The following is a 22,824-nucleotide window of genomic DNA, read 5'->3' on the forward strand; positions in this document are numbered from 1 at the left end:
GCGTGGTAGCGCACGCCTGTAGTTCCAGCTACTTGGAAGGCTGAGGTGGAAGGATCACCAGAGCCCAGCGGGTCGAGGCTGCGGTGGCCAGGAGCAGCCACTGCACTCCAGTCTGGGCGACAGAGTGAGACTCCAACTCAAAAACAAAACAAAACAAAACAAAAGAAAAAAAAAGAATCAGTCAACATTAAGACCTGTGTATTGGGTTGGAGAGATAGGGCCTGGGTCCTGAGCAGGTCTCTTCACTCCTCAGTCTTGGGGGTCTGAGAGTGTGTGTGTGTGTGTGTGTGTGTGTGTGTGTGTGTGTGTGTCCTCCTAGGCCAAGGTCAGCAGCATGACTCCCATTCTCTCAGTGCCTCTGCCCTTGTCATCGCCTCTGTTTGGAATACTCTTCCCCAGGTATCTGCAGGGCTCACCCTCCACTGCCCTCAGTTCCTCCTCACACCAGGGGTGTCCTTGGGAGACCACTTCCCTGACTACCCCATCTAGAGACCCTGAGTCTTCCCTTTCTGACCTTTCACTGCTCGCTTCCCTCCTTGGCACTTATCAACACCTGACCTCACATTCTAGATCTCTTTGCTTGTCGGTCTTCCTCCCCATGAGAACATGAGTTCCTTGAAGGCAGGGACTTGTCTGATCTTGATTGCACTCCAGTGCCTGGGGCAGGCTGCAGACACCTGTGCATGAGTTATGAGAGTTCCCAGGGCCCTCCATGTCCTGGTGTTTATTTGCCAATTTCTGAAGGACAACGTTTAATGCCCTATTATATTTTTCTTTGATACAGTTCTTATAAATATTCCAAATGCAGAGGCTAGCGCTGATTCATCAGGAAAACAGAAAACTTTAAATTTCCCTCCCCCTTTGTAAATTCTGGTACACTGAAAGTTGCCTGTTGTGACCCCTTTATCTTTGGTGTCCTCTTCCCTATTCAGGCTCCAACAGAAGCCCTCTGTCCTCTCTCAGAGCCCCATCCACCCCAGAAGACTCCAGCCAGTCTCTGTGCTGTCTCCTCCCACTCCCTCCCAGGGAATCCTCCCCTCTCACCTGTGAGCAGGAGTCCCTGCCAGGGAACACAGTCTTTGTGTGGAGGGGCGAGGGGGACTCCATGGTCTCTGCTGCCTGCTCTGTCCTTCTCTGTGGAGAAGAATTTCAGCTCCAGAAACTCTCTGAGCACCAATGTTCCACAGGTCAGTTCTGCTGTCCTTCCTCCCTCTGCGCTGAGCCTCCTCCCTGGGTCACATGGGTCAGGGATGGGTTCTGTGCTCAAGATTCCTCTCTGTCCCCTCCCTTCTCATTTCTGCCTTCTTTTTCCCTCCTTCCCCTTTCTGCTCTGTCTTCATTTCACTTCCTCAACCACACTCTGAGAAGTAGAATTGATGGAGTTCCCTGTCTCCTGAGAGGATGGCCCATCACCCTTGCATTGACCCTATTGGGTAGGTCAGTACCATATAGACATAATCTGGGGACTCCCAAAGTGGGGGAATAATTCTTTTTGTGATTCAGATGCCCAGCTGCTCTCCAGCTCTGTAAAAGTGGGTTGACATTTAGCAGGATGGTGAGAGAGACAGCTCTGGAGGATAGAAAGGAAATCACTGAGTGATGACAGGGTAGGGATTTACCCTCTATCCAGTGTCACTAGCCTAACTTCCGACTCAGGGACAGACACCCAAGCCTGGGGATCTCAAGAGGAGTTGTAGTTCTTGGGTATGGATGGGGAGGTATCCTGTTTGTCTTGGGAAGAAGTCCTGTGATGGAGTGACAGGTGTCTCTGGGCTCTGCTGTCCTTAGGGGATGGCTTTACAGAGACCCTCCTATTCTATGACTGGTGGCTGAGCTGTGGTTCAGGGCCTGCCCATGTTCTCCCTTACCATGCTGGGTGTCCTCTATGGTCACCCTGTCTTCCCCGTGGGTGGTACAGGAGGGAGTGGGGAGCTGCACAGGGCCCCCTGGCAGACCAGGGTCTTCAGGGGCCCCAGGAATGAACAGGTAAGCAGGTGGGAAAGACCCATATAGGGATGGAAATCAGGCCCCATCTACACCTCCTTAGCCATAGTGAGGCTCATGTCCAGGCGGTCAATTTTCTGTGTGTTTTCTGTGTGTCCCCATGCTGCCCCCTGGAGGGCAAGAGGAGAACTGAGTTCAGTGCCAGGGGCTGCCCCAGGGATGCTGACCAGGCTCCCTATGGTGTGAGCTGGCTCTGACCCGTGGGCAGAGGTGAGCTCTGATTGCCAGGCTGAAAGGTCGGGTCAGCCCGGGTCCTGTTCACTGTGGGCCCCAGGCTGCCCAGTTCCATCAGTGCAGGGTGAGTCCAAGGAGGTCAGGAATTGTCTGCAGGACTGCAGGTACAGATTTGGGAGAAATGTTCACCAGGGGGATGAACTGCCTAGAAGGAGATATCTGCCCCTGAGATTTCAAAGGAAGAGTCTGGAAAGGAGTCTCAGGAGGCCATAGTTCAAGGACGCTGCCTGGCAGTTGGTTCCCAGAGTGCCCTGTGCTCTCCCCATCACTGGGGGTGCTGCCTCCAGGCCATCTGTGTCCCCCACTTGTCATCTGCTCCAGGCCTCCCCAAAGGACCCAGAAACGGAAGTAATGTTCATCTGGAGACTAAGGAAGGAGATCTCTGGTTTCTCTGTTAGGGTAGGGGTGTTCCCATGGACCCTCAGCCCCTCTGAAATGGAAGCAAAGGTAAGTCCTGGGTTATTCTGTCCCCTTCTGCATGGGAAGTTCCCCTGGTTCTCTCCAACTTCTTGGTCTGGTGAGATGTTTTCAGGGGATCAAAGCTAGGTGTCCCCATCATCAGGGTTCCTCAGGGAGGAGGAGTCGCTTCCTGACTTCCCTTGTGGTTAAGTGGTTCTCTGTCCTCACCTGGTGGTAACTTTACTTGGAGTGAAGAATCCAGAGTCTATGCCAGGTCAGGTGTCTTTGTGAGAAGAGGAAGAACCTTCCTGTTCAGGTGCTTCTTAGAGATGCAACACTACTCACAAGTGAGAGATGAGGAATGAAGTTTCGTATTCTGGGAACAAATAAGGTCTGACCCCTCACTGTTAGAAGGTCCCTGTCTTCCTTCCTGACTCTATACAAGGGTAAAAGTCTCATTTCCGCACTCACTGATCTAAGTTAATTTGAACAGATTTCTGGTAAATGACATCAGATTTTACCATGTGAACACAATATACAGCATAATATATGCATACATGTGTAAAAACACCTGCACATAGATACATATATGCAAATAAAGATTTTATAGTTTTCATTTTAGAATTTTAGCTATGAGATAGTAATATAAACTCATTGGTTTTTAAAAGACAGCTGGAGCCAAGTTATACATCTGACAAATTGAAATCTATTCAGATAGGAACTATACCTGGCTACTTATTTGCCCCAGTCAGTAATCTAATGAAGGCTATGGAGCAAAATTTTGGGTAAAGCAGTTTTCATAGTAGTTTAATTTTTTTCAGTTTTAAAAATTTTGAAGATGTGGGATTCAAGTCAGGATTAGGTACATAAGTGGTCTACGTAAGTAGTAGTTTAATTTTTTAAATCATCCTTTCCACCTCCCCTTTTTTCATTTTGAAATGAGTTTAGTGTTAAATCTCAATTGTTTACATTTTAGTTAGGACTGACTGCGTTGTATAAGAAAAACTAAATCTATCAGTAGCTTTGACCTAGTAATGGATTTATTTTTTCTTTGCTGGTCTGGTTTTCTTAATTAGCAAATGTGGGTAAAAAAGAACTTTGCAGTTTTTTCCCTGGGTTTTTGGCCTCTGTATGGTAGAAAAAGTAATATTTTTATGCCAGACAGTGATACCTTATATTATTGTCCAGAGTTCAAGATTTTGACCTATTTGATCTGAGAGCCAACTTTTTATAAGCGTTCATCTAGTTCTTTTTTTTTTAGATTATTAATTTTTAAATTGTGCTCCATCACCATAAGGTAGTTAGACAAACCTAAATTTACATTTCTTAAAGGTGTCTAGCTTGTTGGTTATCATAGGGTTTTTGTAATTTGTCTAGTCACTAATTTGAAAGCCCTTTAAGACTTCTTTTTAAAAATCTTGGCTGGAGTGTCATAAGCAACGAGTTTTATCTTGACATACCGTAGAAAAGTCAGCATATTCAAAGTAGGCAGAAAAAAAGATAAAAATAGACAAAAAGAACTTAGAAGACTATATGTTAACTCTATTGTTAGGATTTTTTTAAGAGAGTTTGAATAATGAACATTTGAACTCTGAATTTTCCTTGATGTAAGTTTGCCCATCAGTTTTTAAATGTCCACAAGAATGAACCACAACATGTAGCCAACTGGAATCCCAGAAAATGTGGCTTGCCTTAATGTTTGAGAATCTCGTTCTGCTTTTTACTAATCTCTCAAAAAATTCTATAAATCCTGTCGAGAAATATCAGGAGTTTAGACTCATATTTTTGTTTTATTTTTGAGTTGAAGTATTACTCTGTCACCCAGGCTGTAGTACAGTGGCATGCTCATAGGTGCCACAGTCTCAACCTGCTGGGCTCAGGCGATTCTTCCGCCTCAACCTTCCAAGTAGCTGGAACTCAACTGGAACTATACCTGGCTACTTATTTGATTTATTGTAGAGATGAGGTCTCACCAAGTTGTCCAGGCTAGTCTTGAACCCCTGGGCTCAGGCAATCCTCCCACCTCCACCTCCCTAAGTATTGGGATTCCAGGTGTGAGCAGCCACCATGCCCAGCCTAGACTAGTATTTTAGGTGGTGGCAATGATCCTAGTGGCTTTTAAATAATTATCTCGTACCCCCCTTTTAGAGTGTTTACTTTTTCTCTGGAAAGATTTTCAGAAAAAAGTCAAGGGAAAAGAATCAAACCAAATTAAAAACAAAAACAAAACAAGGTAAGACCATTCACAGAAATGTTAACCCAAGCATGCAGATCTAAAAAATATATTAGCTGGGCTCGGTGGCTCAGCCTGTAATCCCGCACCTTTGGGAGGCTGAGGTGAGTAGATTGCCTGAGCCCGCAGGTTCGAGACCCGCCTGGGCAGGCGAGACCTCATCTCTACAATAAAATCAAAAAATTAGCCGGGCGTGGTAGCGCACGCCTGTAATTCCGGCTACTCGGAAGGCTGAGGCGGAAGGATCGCCGGAGCCCAGCAGGTCGAGGCTGCGGTGGCCGGGAGCGGCCACTGCACTCCAGTCTGGGTGACAGAGTGAGACTCCAACTCAAAAAAAAAAAAAAAAAAAATATATATATATATATATATATTAAATTAGGTGGTCAGACAAAACTGATTTCACCATTTTAGACATGCCTTACAGGATGTAAATTTATGTAGAAACTAGAGTACTTAATCCAGAAAGACACTTGTCTTTTTACCAGGAAGAACATATCAAAAAACATAAAGCATTTTGTATCATTTCAGGAGGTATGTATAGTCCTTGATTAAGGCAGCCTTATCTTATCCAAATCAGATTCCAAATAAAGAACTTCTACCAAAAAGAGTCCAGTGTGAGAGAAGACTCACCAGGGCAGAGAAGGAAAAATATGGAATGGAGAGCTCAAAGGCCTCATGTGAGCACTGCACATTGGCTCCAACAATTACTTACTTTTTCTTTTTTTGTGTGTGTCCTGAAGGAGGTTTATTGCCAACCCCTCCCCCCAGAAACTGCTCTTCCCCACTCCCCAATAATTACAAAAGTAAGAAAAATGCCCCATGCCCCCCAGTTCCCATCCCTCCCAGAAAAATACAATAATTTATGAAGAAAAACCACAGTACAATGCAGCGGGGCCTCAGTCCATCTTCTTCCAGATGGTGAGTGAGGCAGTGAGCACTCTGGTCATGAAGATGGTCACTGTCTGCCACATTGGGGTCCCAAAGTAGGAGAGGAGGCCGTGCCAACCGTCCTGATCTTGGATCCAGTCAAACAGCCGCTCTTGGAGGAAGTCCAACGTCCAGCCCATTATGGTTCTGATCGGGCACCTTGTGCACACTGCCTTGAGCACCAGTTTGCTGGCAAATAGAAAAGGCTGACAACTCGGCCCCAGTTGAAGTTGCCATCAGAAAACATGTCAACTGCTACTTGGAAAAAGACCTGAAGTGTGTAGTTTGAGTACACAGCAGCAATCATCCTCTGTAACTCCAAGTTACCGTTCAGTTCATCCTCAATGTGCTTTAGGCACATGCTCAGCTTCTTGGTGAATGCATCCTGGGGTTTCGGCTCAAGGACCAGCTCCAGTATATCTCCCCCCATTCTCCCAGCTCCATCCTGGAAGAAACCCAGAAGCAAAAGGGCCTTCATGATCTGCTCAGAGCTGGTGGGCCCCCCTCCCACCTCTGGGCTACTCCCCAGATCTGTCCATTACCTTCGCTCTCACTGCCACCTCTCACGAGTTCCTACTTTTTCTGACAGTGGTCTTTCCCAAATCCCACTTCTGACACCATTGAAGTCAACCTAAGTAATAAACAGAGAGAATGTCTCTAAAAGAAAATGGTGTTCATTTGAGCATAGAACATTGCAATAGGGACATGTGTGCCATAGTAAACTCGGTGCATATTCAGAGAGGTAAAAAAAAGACAGTTTTTTTTCAAGGAAAACAGAAGAATTACATTAAAATTTCCTCTTAAGAAGCGAGTTGACAAAAATAAAAATAAAGTATAAAAAATTTTATTACTGACATAAAATTAAAAAGACCAAAAAAAGATGTGTAGATATATGAACAATTTACAGATAAAAATTAATGGCTCTTAGACACGTGCGCAAAACTCATCCTCACACATACAGGAGAAATGAACTTGACATTGTCCTGGAATAGTGAAGGTTATAACACAGTTCAGTGATTTCAAATGTCCCAAAATCTCATTTGATAACACAACATGTGGGGCTGACTGTGACAATAATTACACTCTAATTTTTCTGTGGAACATGAAAATTTGTGCAAACCATGTGAAGTGAAATTTGTAACTACTTGCCAAAATTAAAAATATATATCCCCTCCCAAACACACTGTGAGGAACTTATCATACACTCATGAAAAATGGCACCTAATCTTGGTTACTCATTGTAGTAATGGTTTAACAGCAAAATATTGAAAAGTCCTACATTTCATTAGCATAATGTAATGATAATTAAACATGTTATGTAATTCTACATAACGGGATATGATGCAGATAACAAACAAGGAATCTTTTTAGATACTGACATAGAAACTTCTCCATAGTATGTGCTAATTATATGATGTAAACAACAAATATCCAGGTGTGTTTTTTCTATTGAATTTGCTCTTTTAAGACTTTACAGTTGAGCTTACATATATCCAGTCTATAACTTTTCTATTTAAATTTAATACTTCTGTATTTTTTCTATTTTCTACATTTCCAGGCTTTCCAAAAATCCTTTATTTTTTACTGATTCACTTGGACTTAATAATTTACTCTATTTTTGAATGTTATATCCTTCATCTAGTCATAAAACATTTACCTTTCGGTGCCCAAATTATGACCCTTGACCAGTGAAGTTTCCTTTAGATTCCTTCCTGTTTTTAGTACTCCCTGTAATGTTTTGAAATCTTCCTTGCAAATGACATTTATAGAAATTTTGAGCCTTCACAGATTTCTCCTGCTTCAAGTTATAAACTCATCTGTGTTTCTAGGAGCAGTGGTTCTTTTAATGATGAGAATATTTCAAAAATAAATAATATCGCAGACCACAATCTGGATTTATGGGTGCACTTTGTTTTCCATGAATGCAGATGTAAGGAGAATGATAATACAGTTATATCACATTCCTAAGAAAATTAGAACAGATATTTATTTATTTATATGATGACAAGTTCAGAAATTTTCAAAAATTACATGCAAATCCTACTTCTGTTGTAACCCTGAATTTTAATTTTTCTTTTTCTGTGATATGCCTACTTAACATTAAGCCGTCCCTCACCTTCTCCATGTCTGCTTCTGACCAGATCCCTCCTGCTGTAGATGACATTTCCCTCCACTCTGTAGATGATCCCCCTGACAGTGAGGGGAGGATTTGCATTTGTGGGAAGGAAAGTGAGATTGTGTGGGCAGGGGAGATGCTGGGCACACAGCCTTGGAAAGTTCTGGTGCCTGGCATAGGAGGCTCTCAGGGTTTCCACTTCACAGGGTGTTTATGGTAAGTGAGGAGGTCAAGTAGAGAAGAATGGATCCTGTGAGGACTTTGATACATCCTGGTGACTTTGGATAATTGAGCAGACCTTGAGAATTCCAGACTTACGGGTATCTCGGCAGTCAGACCTGGTGCCATTGTGATGTACACAAAGAGAACAGTCTGATTCTCTTTCCTCCCAGACTGGGAGGAAAGTGTGGTTGTACATGGCGCTCAATGTAACCCACCTTCAGGAACTGGAATCCTGTTTTAGTACAGATCCTAGGACTGGATTGGAACAGACCACATAGCAGCTTGGAGGTTCCTCAGTATGTGTCCCCTGAGAGGTGTGCTCTCTGACCTGGAATCTGCTTGATCTCAGAGTCAGACCCCAACTAATTGAATAACCCTTTTATCACTGCAGGGATCCATCACCTGCTAGAGAGTGGGTACTTTCAGTACCTGAAATCCCTCTTTATCTTGATAGCAGCCATTATTCTTGTTTCCTGGGTGGCCCAGCAGGACATGCCCTTACCTGTGGACCAAGCCTGTGTCTGCCCAAAATATCCCATGATTCTATCCAAGAAGGATCTAGACAGTGTCTGTCAGGGAGGAAGAGGAACTGGAACATCCTTCCTTCTGAAATGACTGAGATTTAAGATAGCCATCCCTTAGTTGAGACTAGGGATTTGGGAGGAGGTCATATGAGAGAGAGGATCTTTTTTTTATCTCAGAAAAGAAGGAACTTTACTGTGGAACACAGAACAGTGGGCATCAGGGTCCTATGCTCTGAAGGGCAGGCAGTTGCTGATGAGACTGAAAACCTCAATACAGACTTCCTGGTGTCCTCCCTCCTGATAGAGTCAATGCTGAGCACACTGTGGTTCGATGACAGTTTCATCCTCTCTGTGACCTGCGAACTCTGGTCATGGAAGGTCCATTGAATGGAGGTGCCAGTGTCATTTGTGAAGTAAGTCAGGACCATAAAGTCCTCCTCTGTGACTGTGGTGCAGCTGGTTTGAATGAAAAGCCGAACCACTGACTCTGTGGACAAACAGAGGAGGTGACCAACTGAGAGTGACCTGGGCTTGGAACCACATTCCTTCTTCAGACATCACGGCCAGTTCTGAGATCTCACAGTGAGCTATACAAAGGGTCGACCCAAGGGATGGCCCTGAAACTCTAGAGAAGATGAGCATCAGTTCAGGTGACGATCTGTAAAAAGAGTGGCACCTCCTCTGTGACCCAGATCACTCCAGGCTCACCCCTGACTGCTCCTTTAGACCTCTCTCTAATACCTGTACCAGGAACCTCGTCTCAGCCCATAGGCCCTACAATCTCATCATCAGGTCTAATTTTTCTCCTGTGGACTTTGTGTGACCTTTTCCTAGCACTTCCTGTACTTCTATAAAGATCAAACCCTGCTTCTCTTATAAAATTTATGTGTGTTTGGGAAATCAGGTTGACCAGCTGTGTTCATCTCTGGGGCCAAACAGCTTTTCAGAGAATAGAGAAGGCATATACTTTGGCATTTATTACACAATGAACACAGCGCAGTCCAGTACTCTTAACTTTAGAAATGGAAGTGTCTCTGATCTAAAGGATTTCTCAATCTGAAGAGGACTTTTGTTTCTTGACTACTGGATTGAAAATCACAGTGAAGCAAATCTTTAGAGAGAAGTGATTACACTTCCAACAAAAGTCTGATACTCTTAGGAATATTAGGAATACCTCAAGATAATTAAGGCCATATTTGAAAAGCTCATAGCTAATATCTGTTAGAAGAAAAACTTTAAACAAAATAAATTTAACAGAGTTATTTGTTCAAAGAACAGATCATGAATCGGGCAGCACTCAGAGCCAGAGGTGGTTAAGAGAGCTTTGCTCTGTGACATGGACAGTGAGTTGTTCTAGTCTAAACATGGAAGCAAAGTGCAGAAACAGGGTGACTGGTTACAGCTAGGTGTTTGCCTTATTTGTACATGGTCTGGTTGTTGGCTACCTAGTACTGGCTTAAACTCTGCTGCTTATGATTGGCTGAAGCTGGCTGATACAAAAATATATACTCCTAAATTAGCTTTTGGTTTAAGTTAGACTGTGGTTTGTTATGAGAAAATCAAAGCATAAAGACTATTTCAGGCTAATGACCGTCTGTTTATTTAATTTAACACATCCTATTTAATGGAGAAGACTAAAAACTTTGTCTCTAAGATCAGGAATAAGACAAGGATGCTGGCTTTTGACACTTCTATTCACTATCATACTGGAAGTCCTGACCAGAGCAACTAGACAAGAAAAAGAAAGGAAGGCATGCAAATTGGAAAGAAAGAGGTAAAACTATCTCTGTTTGTACACACCATGGAAATATATGTAGAAAACCCTAAAGAACCACAAAAAAGTTATAACTGACCAGCAAATTCAGGAAATTTGCAAGATAAATGTAAACACAAAAAATCAGTGTCATTTCTATGTACTATCAAATAACTACCTAGAAAGGAAATCAAGAAAACAATTCCATTTACATTATCATCGAAAAGAACACAGTGCTTGGAAATAAACTTAAGCAGGTAGGCAAAAGACTTATACCTTGCAAAATACAAAATGCTGCTAAAAGAAATTTTAAAAGAATCATTAAATGGAATGACATCTCAGACTGGAATTTTTTTTTTACATAATAGATACAATTTATTAAAGCTTGCTCTTAAGGTACACACACCTCTCTGTGGTTTACAAAACAGAAGAAACAGAAAGTAAATTTAAAAAATGAGAATGTCACAGAAACAGAAAACAATTCAAGATGAGTGTTATGAAAAACATCGTCAATGGGGACTTATTTTGGAAAGGATACAGTGAAGGATATCTTTGAACCGATATTTTATTTTCATTTGCTTTATATGTATCTTGCTTTGCATGTATTTTAAAAACAACAGTTAGAAAAATGAAAACACCAATAATCATGTGCACTGATTGCTGCTCTGCTTTTCCATAGTTGCCACTCCCCATCCCCCCACCTCCCCACCCCCGGAAATCTGAAAAGTGTTGCTTTGAGTCAGAGTCTTATTCTTGTTGCCCAGACTGGAATGCAGATCATGGATCACCGCAGTCTTGACTTCCTGGGATCAGACAATCCTGCCTCAGCCTCTTGAGGAGCTGGGACTACACGAGTGCACCACCATACCTGGCTTATTTTTTAATTTTTCCTGTACTATGTTGCCCAGGCTGGTCTTGAACTCCCAGACTCAAGAAAGTCTCACTCCTGTCTCCCAGGCTGGAGTGCAGTGGCACACTGCTCACAGCCACCGCAGACTCAGCCTGCTGGGCTTAGGCGATCCTTCTGCCTCAGACTTCCAAGTAGCTGGAACTACGGACACATGCCACCATGCCCGGCTAGTTTTTGTAGTTTATTGTAGAGATGAGGTCTCACCAAGTTGCCCAAGCTGGTCTCGAACCCCGGGGCTTAGGCAATCCTCTTGCCTTGGCCTCCCAAAGTACTGGGATTACAGGCTAAGTCACCACACCCAGCTTTTTAAAAAAATTTTTATTTTAAATATGTAGGATATAATTCATGGTTAGGTAAACAAACAGTCACAGTACAGGTAAAGTTTGGGCCTCACTTTGGTACCACTTCCCCTATTATAGATCAGGTGCCCTTACGGATGAAGTATGCTCCCCACCGAGTTTCCCACCACTGCCAGTCACTTTTTGTAGTATTATGATAATTGTTCAGGGCCCACTTATGAGTGAGAACAGTGGTACCCAGTTCTTTGTTTCTGTGATGGATCACTGAGTATTACAGACTCTAAGTCCATCCAAGTTACTGCGAAGTTCATAATTTTGTCCTTCTTTATGGTGCCATAATATTCCATCATATATATGTATCACATTTTTTTAATCCAGTCTACTTTCAATGGGCAACACGGTTGGCTCCATGTTTTTACTATTGTGAATAGTCCTGCAATAAACATGCATGCACAGGTATCTTTATTATAAAATGATTTGAGTTCCTACAGGTATATTCCAAGAAAGGAGATTGCTGGGTCATATGGGAAGCTGATTTTTAGATCTTTTAGGAATCACCACATTGCTTTCCACAGAGGTTGTACTAGTTTACACTCCCACCAACAGTGTAGAACTATTCCCTTTTCCCCACATTCTCTCCAGCATCTATTGTTTCTTGAGTTATTGATGATGGCCATCTACTGGAGTTAGGTGGTATCTCAGTTAGGTGGTATCTTAGTTTTAATTGTCATTTCTTTGATGATTAGTGAGGCTAAGCATTTTTTATATATCTATTGACTGCTTGTATGTCTTTTCTGGAGAAGTGTCTATTCATATCTTTTGCCCACTTTTTAATAGGGCTGTTTTTTTCCTTTTGGCATGTTTGAATTTCCTGTAGATCCTAGAAGTTAGGCAGGCTTTTGTCAGTTATACAGTTAGCAAATATTTTTTCCAAGTCTGTGGGCTGTCTCCCTAGTCTCTTGATGGTTTCCTTGACTTTGCAGAAGCTTTTCAGCTTTATGAGATCTTACACGGCTTTCTTATCTCTTAAAGCATGGGCACTTGGGGATTTGATAGGGAATCGGTTGTCAGTTCCAATTTCCATAAGAGTGTCTTCTGTATTTTCTAAGGCTCTTATAAACTGAGGTTTTACATGCAAGTCTTTGATTCATTTAGAATTGATTTTTGTGTATGTGATAGGTAGGGTTCTTGTTTAATCAAAAAATCAGCCGGGCGTGGTAGCGCATGCCTGTAATTCCGGCTACTGGGAAGGCTGAGGTGGAAGGAACGCCGGAGCCCAGCAGGTCGAGGCTGCGGTGGCCGGGAGCGGCCACTGCACTCCAGTCTGGGCGACAGAGTGAGACTCCAACTCAAAAAAAAAAAAAATTTCTGTGTTTACCTAGGAGTTGTTCAGCATCATTCTGTTTAGTGTCTTTGTGGGTTTGGGGGTAGTTCTGTTAGTGTTGATATTTATTTTATTTTTATTCCACTGTGGTCTGAGAAGGTGCATGGAGCAATTTGATCTCATGGAATTTGGTTATGCTTGATTTATGTACAAGGAAGTTGTTGATTTTGTGTTGGGAGCCAGCCATAGAGAGCTACTTGCTGACAAAGTCCAGGGGACTGAAGACCCTGGGTCACAAAGTGAACCTTGCCAGGAAACTATAGGTGAATACTTTAATTATCATGTGTGGGTAGACAATCCCTTGGTAGATTTTGTTCCTTCTGATTGGCGATTATTATCATTTGTGAGGCGAATGCCAGTGCACTAATAATGCTTATTTGAGCTTTAAATGTGGAATTTTATGTACACCTGAATGGGCATTTTTAAATTTTGTATTACTTCCTGCTACTTGGATTAAGCATATACAGGATTAAAAATATAAGACTGGATTACTATAGCAGTTTAGTACTTGATGACTTTTTGAAACTTGGTAATCACTATAGAGTAGATTTAGACAGTAGGTGTGTTCTTTTAAGCTTAAAAGGATAGCAGATTAAGTGCTTTAAATAATAAAGGATAGCCTGCTTTAGTGATCACAAGTCAGTGACACTTTCAAGAAGGCATTGATATGTAGAAAAATGCACGTCAAAATGGTTTTTTGGAGAACATCATGCATGAACTATTTGCTCTGTTTTTGTATTAAAGTTACTGATTGTGTTTAATTCTAAGAATTTTTTGTAAAATTACTTCCCTGTAAAAGGGTATATAAGCTCACTGCTAACTGTCAATAAACAGCATCTGTCCTGCTAACACCAGAGTCAGTTGTCCGAGTGTTTCCTTCAACGCCGACACCGTTTCCTCCTTCGGGAAACCCTGAGCCCAGCTGGAGCAGGACTCTGGCAATTTTGGAGTACATTCCATGTGGTGATGAGTAGAATGTATATTCTGTAGTTGTTGTGAGGAGTGTTCTGTAGGTATTCATTAAGTCCATTTGGTCAAGCATCAAGTTGAGGTTCTGGATCTCCTTTTGATTTTTACCTTGATGATTTGTCTAGGGTTATGAGTGGGGTATTTAAGGCCCCAGTTATGATAGTGTTTGAGTCAGTGTCTTTTTTTAGTTTACCTAGAAGTTGCTTTATAAAGGTTGGTGTTTCTATGTTGGGTGTATATATGTTTAGGATGGATATTTCTTGTTGATGGATTGAACCTTCTATCATTTTGTAGCAAACTTCTGTATCTTTTTCCATTTTTGATAACTTAAAGAATATTTTATCTGATATTAAGATTACAACTTCTGCTTTCCTTTGTGTTCTGTTTGCCTGAAGAATTGTTTTCCATCCGCTTTCTTTGAGTCTGTGAGTGTCCATTCTGGTGAGATGAGTCTCTGGAAGACAGCACATTGTTGCATCATCTTTAAAAGTCAATTTGCCATTCTATGTCTTTTCAGTGGTGCATTTAGTCCATTCATGATCAGGTTGATTATTGAGATGTGAGATTTTTATCCCTGTTATGAGGTTCTTGTGAGGTTCTGTTATGTTGTTTGCTGGTTTTCTTTTGACATATGTGTGCGTTTTCAATTTTTTTCCTGTATTCTTGAGAAGAGTGTGGTCACTCTCTTTTTTCCTTTCTTCTGTGTTTAACACTTTCTTAAGTACTTCTTGTAGAACTGGTGTGGAGGCAGCATAAACTCGTTGAGACTGAATGTCTGGGAAATTTTTGATTCTCCATCACTGATGAAGCTTAGCTGGGTAGGAAATTTTTGGTTGGAATTGTTTATGTTTGAGAACTTTGAAGACTGGGCTCCAGTTTATTCTAGCCTGTCGTGTTTCTGTATATAGTCTGCTGCTATTCTAATTGAACTTCCCTGGTAGGTAGTCTGTCTTTCTCTCTTGCTGGCCTTAGGATTTTTTAATATCTAATTTGTGTAAGCAAATTGCTATGTGTCTAGGAGTTGGTCTACACATGTGAAGTCTTGCTGGGGTTCTCTAAATCTCTTGTGTTTTAGTGGTGATATCTCTGATGAGATGAGGGAAGTTTTCTTGGAAAATTTCATGGAATGTTTGTTTCAGGGTAGTCTCTGTTTCTCTATCTGCCTTAGGAATGCCAATTAATCTTAGGTTTGGCCTCTTGATACAATCACACATCTCTTGGAGGCTTTGCTCCATCTTTTTAAGCTGCTTTTCTATGTTCTTAACAGTTTGGGTTAGTTTCATATTTTGGTCCTCAAGCTTGGAGATTCTTTCTTCAGCTTGGTTAATTCTGCTTTCCATGCTTGTCAGTTTGTTATTTAATTCATTTACCACATTCTTTATTGTCATCATCACAGTTATCAACTCCTTCATTCTTTCCTCTTGTCTTTCCTCATTTCTATTCATTCTCTCTATTAATATCTTGATCCCTGGGTTTGTGGTTTGTGATCAGTCATTCTGGGAGCTCTTCATTATTTGAGTTCCAAAGTCAGTTTTCTCAGGTGCTGTCTTCCCAGGGGTCTTCTGTATGGGATGAATTCTTCCTTTGATTCTTCTTTATTTGTGATGGGTTTCCTTCCCCTTTTCCTCCTTTCTTTAATTCCATTGCTCATTGATCAGGAGATAGCTTTCACTTCTGTTTGCTCCATCCCCTATTCTTCCTTATGTAGATCCTCTGGATTTGTTCAACTTGAAGCCGGACTGGTGATGGGAGGGGTCTGTGCTTTTTGAGATTTGAGATTTGATTAAGGTGTAATGGGGGGAGCTGTAGTTCAGAAGCTATCTGCAGATAACAGTATCCACTGACAGGTCTGTGGGCCTCCTGGAACCCACTTCTCACTACCTTACAATCTGTCCATGTGGTGGGGGGTGGGTATGTATGCCCCCTGTGAGCAAAGTGAGATAAGTAAAAGGAGAAGAACAGAAAAAAGAAGAAAGGAGACTAAAGGAAAAGGAACACAGAGGAGAAGGAGAAGGAAAGCAGACAGACACACCACCTAATGAATAAACAAAGAAACAAGAAAAAGCAAATGAAAAAACAAGAAAAAGCAAAAACATATAAAGAAACAAACATGCAAACAAAAAAACCTGATGATGCACTTGATCTCAAAAATACCCATATTCAAAGAGAAAAACTAAAAAAACACCAAAAAAGCCCCACAATAAACAAAAAAGATACTGCAACATTAAATTAAAAAAAAAAAAGAACAGAAAAGACAAAAAAATTAGCTCCCTCTGTGGCCATTTTGGAACTTCAGGTTCCTTTCCCAAGCACTACCATTTCTGACTGCCACTGGGTAGGGAGAGGGCTCAGGTCTCCAGTCCCTCCCCTCTGCTCTAGGCAGGCCCAGCAGGTAACTCCTAGCTTCACTGACTGCTGTGGGAGGAGGGTGAATCAGATCCCAACTCACCCAACTTGTCTGCTGCTGCTGCTGCTGCCAAATCCTCCACTCAGATGTCCCTACCTAGGTGTCCCTACCTAGTCCAGCATGGGGGTGCAGCGTCCGTCTCTCATATCTGCTCCTGAAGCTTCTTCTCTGAATCAGCAATGGCCCATCCCAGAGGGGTGTGAAGATCACCTTTGGATCCCAGGTTGGAGGTTGAACAGAACCAAGGGGGCCAATACAGGTAGGATGAAGAAAATGGTCCTGCCCTCTCCACTTTTCCCTCTGCCGGTGCTGGCCCACTGCCGCGGGTGGTGGCATGGGTCAGGTGCTAGGTGCTTAGTGCAGCTGACCTCTGTTGCCTCCTCCTTGGAGACCCCCAAGAATGGCTGATGATCTTGCATGCCAAGGCTCTGATCTCAGGGCAGTGGCGGGCTGCTGTCATCTCTGGAGGGGAGCCCTGGACCCAGTCTCCCCTCAGACGGACTTTTACACACCCAGCAGCACACACCCACTCATGCAGACTGTGTTTATGGACACTCACTCTTGCAGAGACTTTCACGCTCCCATCGATTCCATTGCCATCTTGCCTCCTCTCTCTGGAATATTGCTAAGAAGATAGCACTACCCAAAAAGATCTATAGATTCAGTGCAATACCTGTTAGATTCCCAGCAACTTGTTTTGGAATTAGAAATAGAAACATACAAAAAAATTCATATGGAATCTTAAGGGAACTAAAAGAACCAAAGAAATTTTGAAAAAGAATATAATTGGAGGACTCATATTTCCTGCTTTTAAAAATAAATACAAAGCTATAGTCACCAGAATAGTTTGGTGCTGGTATGAAGACAAACATATAGAATCATAAAGTAGAGTGGAGAGTCCAGAAACAAACACTTGCATATATGATGAAATGAGGATTGACAAGTTTTGCTAAGACCATTCAACGGTGAAAGGATAGTTTGTTCAACAAATAGCGTTGGGAAAACTGAATATCCACATGCAAATGAATTAAGCTGAACTCTTACCTCACACAATATACAAGAATTAACTTAACGTGGATCAAAGACCTAAATGTGATACCTAATAATGTGAAAATCTCAGAGAAACACAGGGCAAAAGCTTCATGGCATTGTATTTGGAAAATTTCTTCCATATGACATGAAGGAGCAGAGAGAGCCAGAAATATCCATGGCAGTGAATAGTAGGGGTGACAGCGACTTCAGAGACACTAGGGACCAGGAGACCCCCGGTTGACAAAGAACCAGGTGCAGGGAGCCTTTAAAAGCCTCCTAGGGCCAAGGAGGCCCAAAGTCACATGAGATGTGGTTCCTGGGGTGGCTTTAGCGGTAGGGAGTAAGAGGATGGAACATGGTGTCAGCCCTGAGAATATGTGTGGTCAGAACTTCCTGGGATTCTGCATCAAAGATCCAGTCTTTGAAGAGTTGATGAATGGATCATTCATTCATTCATTCTTTCATTCTCTCCTTACTGAGGGTATGTGTTATGCTGGGCCCTGTGCTGGTGCAGGGTGTGAGTGGAGAGAGAAACACCAAAGTCCTTTCCTTTATCCTCTTGTGGGAGAGGCACCAACACATCAGGAAACACATGATTTCGAGTCCAGTGAGGGGTGGGTCTGAAGAGCAAGGCCTGGACATTCTCCGGCTTGACTGGCTTGACTCTGACTGTTGAGGTTGGTGATTTAGTGCTTTTTTTTTTTCTTGCATCAGAGTCTCACTCTGTCTCCTGTCTCCCAGGCTGGAATACAGTGGAATGATCATGGCTCACTGTAGCCTTGACCTCCTAGGCTCAAGGTGATCCTTCTGCTTCAGCCTCCCAAGTAGCTGGAACTACAGGCATGCACTACCATGCCTGACTATTTTGGGATTTTTTTTGGTAGAGATGAGGTCTCACTATGTTACCCAGGCTGGTCTCCAACTCCTGGGCTCAAGCAATTGTCTCACCTTGGCCTCTCAAAGTGCTGGGATTATAGGCATGAGCCACCATGTCTGGCTTAGGTGATTTAGTTCAAAGTAAAAACTGATTAATTCTCCATTTACTCCTCACCTCCACTGTGTCCCCATACAGGGCTCTTTCCCTCAATGAGCCCAACAAATGGAACAGGTCACAGAAGAGAGATGAGCAACTCCTCCATCTACTCTCTACACTGACTTACCAGGAGGTCAGAAGCCAAAGGACAGTAGATGCCTTAAAAGAAAGAAGCTGAACCCATGATTGATCTGGGGTCCATAGACATATAATAAGGCCCCATGGGTGAAGGAGAGAACTTGGTTGTGGCTGCAGACAGCGCGGGTGACTCTTCCAAACTGTGGTCTGTGTCTCCTGGCCAGTGAGTGTATTTGCATGTGATTTACTTTCCTCTTAGTAAAATAAGATAAACAGAACTAAAAATCCAAAGCCTCCCAACCAACTAAGCAGACCTTCTCTTGGCTAAGGGGACTCCAGAGAAACTTTACACATTGAGTTTTAGGCCCTGATAGGATGGGAAGTCATACACATGTTGTTATACCCCTCTGCTTTTGTGGTTTAGACACAGCACTGACCAGCATTAGTGTTAAAATAGGGATCATAAGACTGATGAACAGACTTTTTGTGACAATAAGATACCATGTTATAAACAAGACCTGAGGCCGTGGCAAGCAAGGATTAAGTCCTGCACCCCTACACTTAAAGAATAAACTGTATTCCAACAGTCACAGGCTTCTCTTTTTCTATAGCAGCTAAACTAGCTCTGGTTTAAAGAAAAGCAATATTAGAGCAATTACAACTCATCCAGTTCACAGATGCTGACTAACTGAACCCTTGTTCTACCAGTCATAATTACAGCTTTGATTTGACAAGAGACTGATTTCAGTAAATTTCTTCTCATAAGAGACCACCGACACACCACGGACAGGTTCTGGCCAGGTTGCAGGGCCACGCACTTGAGTGCCCTTGTGCTTTGAAAAGACCTTTTGGCCTCATTGGGCCTTTTTGTAATGCACTGAAATGTTGCAAAGTGAACAAGGGACATGTGAAACATGCATGTTTGCTTACCACGCAAGCTTGTGTCTATCTTTTGTGAATATTCATAGCTCCTCCTATAGCCTGTTGAATATGTATATTTGGCTAACCTATTCAGCATAAATCTCTGTTCCACCCTTCCTTCCTCAAAGTGTCTGCTATCATCTTTGCTGAAGGCTGTGCTTCCCAACCCATGGAACGGCCAGCTAAAACTGTTTATAAGAAATAGTCTCCTTTCCAGATCTATAGACCTCATGATTTTCCGTTGACAACAGTACACAGTCTGTGGCTTGCCACAATGTCTCTGAATTACTTTTGCAGGTGATTATCACAATCACCTGACCTGAAGGTTGGCACCGAGGAGCTGCTCTCTTCTAATTTGCATCCAAGAGAGTGTTCCCTGACCTGATCCTTGATGGAGAAAGAGTTGAAAGAAACATTTTCTCTCTTCTATTCCTACCTCTGGGGACACTGACCTTCTATGGAGTATCCTAAGTTCCCCAGTACAGTTGGCTAATGCCATAGGGAGCTTGTCCACCTGCCCTCGCTGAGTCTCAGGTGAAGGACGAGGCTCTGTCCTTGCCCAGGTAAGACTCTGGGGGCTGAGCTCTGGTTGGTGACCTGCTCCAGGAACCACAGCCCTCTGACAGCCAGTCAATCATGGTTCCCAGTCAGCCCTGTCCAGGAGGCCAGAACCCAGCCCTGGGCACAGGCCCCTGGAATCAGGAGTCTTGGGGCTGAGCTTCCCTGTGTAGGCCTTAGAAGTCCCCTGAGGCTTGATCCCCACCCAAGATGCCCCTGTCTCCTTCCCCTTCTCATGCTTGCCTCATGTCCCTTCTTTTTTCTCTCCTGTCTACATTTCGGCTTCACAGACCACGCAGGAAGAGCAAGGCTTATTTGGACCCCAGCCCACAACAGGATGACTTGCTCTCCCCAACACTGACCTCTGCTCTGTTCTGGCCTTGTGTCTCTCAGCACCACACAGAGAGTCCCCGGGGTTCCCAACACCCAGGTTGATTTTTCTATGACCCAGAAATCCATCTGTGTATGTAGGGTCTTCCTAGTGCTCTCAAATGTCTGGGACCTTTGGATTTGCTCCCAGAAAGGAGGTCACAGAGATATCTCCAGGGGGCCAGAAACGGACACATCTGGGGTTAACACCCATGTCTAAGATTCTTAGTCTGTTGATCTTTCTGCAGCCCTGCATGACTTTAGTCATATCAGTGTAAGTGAAAATGAAGTTGCACAGTGCAGTAGTGTTGTGTCTCCTGAACCTCAGACATTTATACACCATCTTGATGGTTTTTTGGTACGGCTTGTACTACTTTTACTTCATACTTTTTCCCTAAAAATTATTTACTTCATATTTTTTATAAATAAACTTATTTTGCAAAACATCTTCACCCTATATTATCTTGAAATTACAGGTATGATGTATGGTTAAGTTTTTTTCTAACATGCATGCAAGTAAACATATAACTATTAAAGTTTTTTTTTAAGCTTATTTATGTTCCACCTAAAATCACTTTTAGAAACACCAATACTGTGCAATAAACATGGAGTTTACATCCAGATGGACCTGGGACCAACTACTGGCTCTGTCACTTAACTGTGTCATCTTGGGCAGAGCACTCATCTTCCTTGTTCTTTGCTTCCCTGATTTAGAAAACAAGGATGGTAATATCCACCCTAAAGAGTTTTTAGGAATAAACGAACTACAGTGGGTGCCCAGTGCCCAGGTGGGTGTTCATTGCATGAGGATTATTATTGTGGTTATGGCTGTGGGCTTCTAGTTATTTTCCAAAGAGAGTATCTATACTGGAACAGGAGACTTGTGGCTTTCTGCTGACACGTATGTGTAAAGAAGTTACTTCCACTTATAGGACTTGTGGTATAGTCTCCCAGTTCCACTACCTCTTTGATCAGTGATTTTGGACATGTTGTCTATATTTTCTTCGTCTCATTTATCTAATTTGTAAATTGTGGCTAAAAGTCCACTGGTGTGTGTACATGTTATTCCCAGCTCTGTTAGCTAGAGGGCGAAGAAATACTAGAATCTACAACAAGAGGCATATTTGTGGCTCATGGTTTTGTAAATCCTCTTCTCCCTTGAAAGAAGCCAGGACTCTCTGGAGAAATGACTGATCCCAGGGCTGAGGGAAGAAAGTAAAGATGAGTCTGGTGAATCTTGTGCCAGAAAGTAGGGAACTGCTCAAAAACAAATGAGGATATGTCTAAAGGCACAGAAGCCAATTAGAAGGAGCTTCCAATGGCCAATTTTGGCACAATATGAGTAACATAATTGTTGGGAGCCGGCCGTGGAGGCTCGTCTGAGCGTTAGGGATCCAGGCGGGCTACAGACCCTGAGACCACCAGGCTGTGTTCAGGAGCTGAAGGCCCATTCCCTCCTCCTTTCTTTGTTGTTTAGCATTACCCACTGGCAAGGGATTTTGATGATCTAAGCATGAAGTTCTGAGAATATGACAGGCATGGCTGACTCTAGGGATCCATTGTTCCCGTTTCTCACAGACTGCGGTTTCGGTTTTAAACTTAACACAGTTCAAACTCAGATCACATTTGGGAGCCTTATACATGATACAAGCTTCTTTATAAGATTTAAAAATATATTTGTAGAATTAGTATATACATTTAGAGAGCTGTTTCCAGCTTTAGATGGTATAGATGATTATCTAGGGTTACCGGAAATGGCCCAGCACGAACTTTGGGCTGGGCCACATTCCTAAGGGCCCAGCATCCACTTTGGGCTGGGCTGCATTCTTTTAAACCGGTTCTTTAGTTACAATTAGTGTAAGTTTTTTCTACTTATAATAGAAACTGAATTTATTTTATTCATAAAAAGTATTATAGAATAGGTTACTCTACATCAGGGAATTATGTTAGTTCAAGCATGATCAAACATGATACTTTGAGGTTTTATAGAATAAAGCTAACCTTAGAAATTTCATTGTTCCCACTTTCTACTAATTGAGGTTTTGGCTTTAGTACAATTATAGTTTGTATTTGGATTTTATTTTAGAAGCTTTATTACTGATGATCAGTTTTTTATATATTAGGATTAGGAATTAGAAACTTTTATAGAAATTAAGATAGATACATAGGATTTTAGAATAGCCATTTGTTAAAAGATCATAATCAATTGTTCCTGGAAATGGCCCAGTGTGATCTTTGGACTGGGCCACATTCTTTAGGAACTGGTTTGAGCTATAATTAAGAGTTTTATAGTACAGGTAAAATTAGCACAGATAAGAAAGGTATTAGGATTTTAGTCAGTCATTAGGTGTTGGGTATGCATAAGTTTTAGAAGTTATTGTTTATTAAGATTTTAGAATTGTTATATTGCTTTTGAGGAATATTAACCAAGCATGAGGAACAGTGAGATAAT

The 22,824-nt window shown here is 42.4% G+C and overlaps 1 protein-coding gene and 2 pseudogenes across 1 annotated transcript in view; 1 reads left to right on the forward strand and 2 right to left on the reverse strand.

Moving 5' to 3' along the window:
• The window catches only part of LOC103261480 (carcinoembryonic antigen-related cell adhesion molecule 1-like), a 165,189-nt gene that overhangs the window by 53,076 nt on the left and 89,289 nt on the right, over nucleotides 1–22,824 (forward strand). The window lies entirely within an intron of this gene.
• LOC103261481 lies at nucleotides 5,767–6,336 on the reverse strand (annotated as a pseudogene).
• LOC103261482 overlaps nucleotides 8,833–22,824 on the reverse strand; it is a 39,186-nt pseudogene continuing 25,194 nt past the window's right edge.

This window comes from Carlito syrichta, unplaced genomic scaffold (genome assembly GCF_000164805.1).
Source record: "Carlito syrichta isolate Samal-C Ts95f unplaced genomic scaffold, Tarsius_syrichta-2.0.1 Scaffold303717, whole genome shotgun sequence".
NCBI lineage: Eukaryota > Metazoa > Chordata > Mammalia > Primates > Tarsiidae > Carlito > Carlito syrichta.